Source organism: Platichthys flesus, chromosome 10 (assembly GCF_949316205.1).
Source record: "Platichthys flesus chromosome 10, fPlaFle2.1, whole genome shotgun sequence".
NCBI classification, from domain to species: domain Eukaryota; kingdom Metazoa; phylum Chordata; class Actinopteri; order Pleuronectiformes; family Pleuronectidae; genus Platichthys; species Platichthys flesus.
Window position 1 is genome coordinate 7,076,814 of NC_084954.1, and position 6,000 is coordinate 7,082,813.

At 41.0% G+C, this 6,000-nt stretch overlaps 1 protein-coding gene across 2 annotated transcripts in view; it reads right to left on the minus strand.

Moving 5' to 3' along the window:
• Positions 1-5,304, minus strand: part of stxbp6 (syntaxin binding protein 6 (amisyn)) — a 56,807-nt gene extending 51,503 nt beyond the window's left edge. The window contains exon 1 of one of the 2 annotated variants that reach the window (XM_062397103.1): positions 4,973-5,304. The gene's annotated coding sequence lies outside the window, so the exon portion shown is untranslated. The remainder of the gene's footprint in view (positions 1-4,972) is intronic. The other variant, XM_062397100.1, reaches the window with a different exon arrangement.
• Positions 5,305-6,000: the final 696 nt, after the last annotated feature.

The following is a 6,000-nucleotide window of genomic DNA, read 5'->3' on the forward strand; positions in this document are numbered from 1 at the left end:
TCAGGAGATCACATGAATCGGTTACATCATCAAGAATAAGTTGAATTATCCTTAACTCAGAATACCTGAGATATTTCATTTTAGGAGCTGGCAGCTTCAGCCTAACCTCTGCACGTTTCCAGCTCTTTGTTAAACTGTAAATGAGAAAGTCGACTCTGTGTACATAGAATTGCAAACCCCAGCACAAGGAGGAAAAGTAGTGTCTTGGACTAATGTGAAGAAAACAGCCAAAAACAGTTGTTTGGTTGCTTTCAGGATTTTTTTTTTTTTTTTTTTATTTACCAGCTGAGAGCAATCTATCACTTGTATTTTTAAAGAAACGCTCCGAACATTGACATTACACTGTATTTCCACAGGCCAGTGTGCAGTACTCTGAGATAGACAGATACCTAACATTGAGTAAACTTGCACTCCTCTGGTGTGTCAACAAGAATTATTGCTTAGGGGTAAGACAGTAATATGACATGGAATTAGAGTCAGTCTTCCAACAGCAGAGAACAAGAGTAAGAGCAATGACAGAGCTTTCACTTCAACTTTAAGGGTGTAGACAAAATCTCAAATACATGAATATGATTTACAAAAATATGGAACACCGTGATTTCTGGCAAGATAACAAACTCAAACAGATAATAAAATCCTCCTCTTGAAGCAATTCCTCCTCCGCGTCTATTCCTCCCACTCGCTTTTGAACGACTTTCATTGCAAACTGCACTCTCACAGATCTATGAAAGAAGTCAACATTACAGCTGCCTTGAACGCATCGCTTTTATGATGTTGACTCCTCGCCCTGCACAAGGTCCTCATTTCACAGAAGAGCCTCCCACCGTGAACACATCTCCATGGATTACATCTCCACAGAGTGATGTCATACAACAGTTTCACTTCTACAGATGGTAGATGTTCCCTCTCTTGAAATAATTAAAAGATTACACCGTCTACCCTGCTGCGTCTGTGGTGTCGATGTCAGTCTGTGGCCTATTAAAATCTAATCCAAACGTTAGTGCTGCATTGAGACAAACTGTCTGGAGACGTGCAGTCAAAGTGTTTAGTGCCAGTAACACCAACAAATATATCACACCACCGCAGTTCATGCTGTGGAGAAACTCAATGAAAGCCAATGAAAAAGTGCCAATAATCACAATAGTATTTCTATAATGTACCATTCCAAAACTCCATTCTCTCCCTGGTAGCTCTTCTTTCAAACTGGATTGTGAAATACATTAATACAAAGGGTGTTTTCTCTGAAACTACCTTGTGGAAATTGCGCAACCCAACAATTTACTACGACAAAGTCAAACAAAACAAGCAGGACCATGGGAAAGCTTGTTAGGGCTGAGTAAGACTTCAGACTAGATTTGGCTGTCCACATTTTTATGATGTAAGACCAAATCCCTCCATTGGAACCAACTCAATGTGCATGGCAGGCGGAAAAACTCATTAGCACCGTTTTCTGCCGTCTCAGACATCCAGGAATCTTTAAATATGCCGGACTTCAAATCTGCTCTCCTGTCGCAGAACAGTGTACCGAGAGGCTACTGGGCAGAACGAGTGAAAACTAGAAAGCACGTAAAGCATATTTAATAAAGCCACTATTAGATATCAGTCACAGAAATATGACTGATTTTCATCAAGCCCCATGAATTATCCCCTGGGAAATTGGTGAAAAAGTTTATAATATAACCCTCTCTTGTAATGTTAAAGGAAATGGTTTTAAAAATGTAACAGATTCTTTCTTGGTCCATGTTCCGTCCTTCCACCAAGTTTTGTTGAAACCATTCGGTAGTATTTGGGGAATCCTGCTGACAAACAAACCGACAGACAGGGGAGGTAAACAACCTCCTTGGTAGGTCACTACAATACTAAACAATATCACCAGGTTTATGAAATCATTAGAAAAATTTACAGCGGGTTCACAGCTGCTCTCAATTTCTCAAACTGGTTTTGTGATCAAGACAGGAGGGCATCTGGTCTATGGAAGCACTCCTTAATTGTTGAGGGGATGTTGCACCGTGTTAAGCCCTGGGAAACAAACTGTGATTTGTTAATATGACTTTATGAATATGGCAATAAAAAAGAATAAAATTCGATTGATCCTCACATCCAATTCAAAATAAAAAGTATTTTCATGTGCGACTCGAAGCCTGCATCACCTTGAAATTACAAGAAAGAAGGATGTCTAATAGACGAGTACGATCATCATGAACATGATCGGGGTAGCCTATTTTAATATTATATTATATTATATTTCAATTTTGCTTATTAAAGCAGTTGGTCCCATCCATGGACTGTTTGTCTGGAAAGTGATGCCAATGCAGAAGTTCCTGAAACTTGTTTTCTCTCCAAGGACCAGCATACTTACAATACAGCCTGATGTCTACTTTATGATCCAATTTAGATTAAAACACTCTAGTACCCTCCAATGGGTCTAGGTCAGTCAGCCCCCCCCCCCTTCACAATATGAAAGTCAACTAATGTATATTACATAGTGCAGGGGGGGAAAACAACGATGCCCATGAGAACAAATACTGTCTCACTGAAGTTTATTTTATGTTGCAATCACAAAAGAGAAAAACGCAACATCACAGCACAAGGATAAATACAACCTTGGTCTTTTTACCTAAAAAAAATAAAGTATCTGGAACGACCCATCCATTTTCCTGGGTGACTCAGCTGCTACTGAGGATTATATAGTGCCAGGGTGCCACGGTCCATCCATGAATCAATGAATGACCCCAAATGAGCTCATTGTTTATGCCCACCTTATGGCAATAAAACATTTGGGAGGGGCCCGAGCAGCAGTTGGTAAACAGAATGAAAGCAAACCTAGAGCACTTCCCGATAGAGGCGTCGAGCACAAGTGAAGAGATCATTAACAGAGACTCAATAATAGAGGGAGGCCACGGCTCAAGGTATTAACGATACAAAAGTGAAAGTACAGTTTGTCTGGGTGAGGACAAAGCTCAAAGTAACTGCAGTGCATCAGTGTACCTAGACCACGTAATAGAATTACATTAATGTACCCAGAGCAGAAACATAACAAACCACGTGTCCGACTTTACAACACAGAGACCACAAAATGTCTGTGAGGCAGATTCCCTGCGGACTGCAAAGCTACGTGTCAGAAACAATGACAGGCAGGTTTTAGTTCCTCTTTTAATTATATGATTCACTGAAGAAACAAGGCTCTTCATGTCTTTATCTCTGCCGCTGAGAGTATCTGTCTGCTGTGGCGACAGAAAGGAGCGGAGGTGGCAGTGGTGGTGGTGGGGAAGGGGAACACAGCGAGGGGGGGGGGGGCATGCTTGACAGTTTACATTATGCCCCTTGTAGTTGGGACACTGAAATATATAGGGAAAGGTATAAACTTATCTTTAAATAGTGTGCCAGAGCAAATAAAACCCTGAACTCCTGCATAGGAAGAAGCAATATATTAAAACGTAAGTAACAGCGTCAGGAGGCACACGGGGAAGATTAGGAGACTCTGCAGCTAATCTGAACCAAACGTGCTTCCAGATCCCAGCCTGTCACAGAGATACACCAGAGACGAGGGGTTACTGCTACTCAAAAACACTCGCACCCCCTCCTTTTTTGTAATAATGATGTCAAAAACTCAAATGGATGTCTCTCAAAACATTTCAGTTATGCAAGTTTTGGGATTGAAAACATCCATTTGGCCCCACAGGTGGCTTCTGAGGTAAAAAAATCACAGTATCAAAACAGATTTTCAGTGTTTTTATGGCTGTAAAATGTTTTTAAACTCAACAGAAAAGCAACTAGAATGAAAGTCCAACATTCCTATTTCACATTTTTAAGATTTAATGTTAACATTCAGTCAGCTTTTGATTATTATGGTGATGGTCATTACCGTGATCACGTGAGAGAAATATCTGCTTCTGGTTGAAGCGCAAACAGTGATGATACAGGAGAGCTCAACTATTCAAGACAACACCCGTAGATCGAGATCGTGGTGGCAGCTGAACACAGATCGTAACGGTGGATCGTGATCGAGGATTATAATTCTAACTCGATTGCCTAGATATATACATTATAACCTTCTCACATAATCTGTAACACCTCTGTCATTACAACTGTCGTCGCTGCTCCCTTCCCCTCTGTCAGACATCGTCTAATGTACAAATACTTTAATCATTGATACACCTCTCTGTTTATGTCAGACACTCTATTATCTTATTCTGTCACTATTTTGCACCTTGTTAAGCCTTATGAGCCAAACTTTGATTTGTGAATATTGGCTATACAAATAAAATGTCCATATTCTCATGGCATTCCCTGGAATATTTGGATTTCAAAGTTATAAAGCTTCAAGGCGAGGGGGTAGAGAGGTCGTACTCTAACCAGAAGTTCAGCGGTTCAATCCTAGTCTTCCCCATCTGCATACCGAAGTGTCCTTGAGCAAGATACTGAACCCTTCTTATAGATGCACTGTATGAATGGGTGTAAATGGGTGAACAACGGTAAAGTGCTGAGTGGTCATCAACACTAGAAAGGCTCCATATGAATACAGACCTTTAGACCATTTACACTTGTTCTGGTGACATATTGAAGGTTGAGGATTTTTTTTTTTCGGTTTCATTGCTACAAGGTCTAATCTCTGTTTAAACAGGGAGACCCGTTTTACCTGAGGGAACACTAGAAAACAAAACAGGTTTCCTACAGTATTTGATCAATATAGTACTTTTTTTAAAGAAATTATGACAAACTTCTTCATCAAAATAGAAACATGTATAAAAAATTACAATAAGTTTCATAAAGACTAAATATATGAGGTTTAAAGAAATATTTGCATCAGATAATCAGACGCCAAAGTTGCCAAAGTGGCTGAACGCAATTTGCGTACAAAGTGAAACACGCGAAAACAAGCGTCACAATAATATTGAACTTTTCCCTTCAGGATTAAAAACCTCCGCATGTCATGTTCTCCAAAGCGGGAGAATAACCGGAACCCACTCACCGAGGTGTCTCCGCGGCGGTGTCCACGTGTGGAGCTCGGATCCCGGGGTTAATCTCTCCAGTCGCGGACGCTGTCACAGTTGTTCCGTGTTGTTGTCTCCGTCAGCGGGAACATGTCTCCCTCAACATCGCGTCCACTGCACTTTGTCTCCGCGACAGAAGCTGGTGTGTGTGAGCCGCGGGAGGAGAGCTGGTTTCCCCTGTCTCTGCCGAGGGAGACCGTGTGTGTGTGTGTGTCTGGGAACCTGCTACTGGTTTCTCACACACACACACTCACACACTCAGCCGCCAATCACGAGCAGCGTGACACCAGCACGAGGCTGCTCACATCTGCAGCCTCTGTCTGAGTCTCAGAGAGAGGAGAGAGGAGACAGGAGAGAAGAAACAGGAGACAGGAGAGAGGACAGAGGACAGAGGAGAGAGGCTTCAGGGACCAAATGTGTCCATGGGTCAAAGTGAGGAGAGAGAAGTAAAACCTGCTTCTAGCTGCGTTTTCTATGGTTTAGAGAGGAATGGTGGCTGTGAAGTGCAACACACTGCTACATGTTCAGGCCAGGCTTACGAACCGTTTCGTGAGACCATGTTGACATGTTACACAACTCAGTGGTCAAGTAAGCAAAAGTAAGAAAACACAATGACAAGTACAAACACATGACAAGTAAGAAAGCACAAAGACAAGAAAACACGGCACATAATAAAACTCAAAGACACGTAATAAAACACAAAGAAACGTAATAAAACAAAATGAAAAGTAAGAAAACAACAAAAAGTAAGAGAACACAAAGACACGTAAGAAAACACAAAGACACGTATACAAATATATATACAATTTACAAAACACAACAGCAAATCACCAAACACACGATGATTTGGTCCCTTTAGCTGAATATCTCTTTAATATCAACTCAGTGAACCTGGTTATCAGAGCTCATCATTTAAAGAATCCTTAAAAATAGATCATTACATTAAAAAGCCTTGAATAAAGAAGCTGTTAATCTTACATGTGTCTAATTAGATAATAACATAACC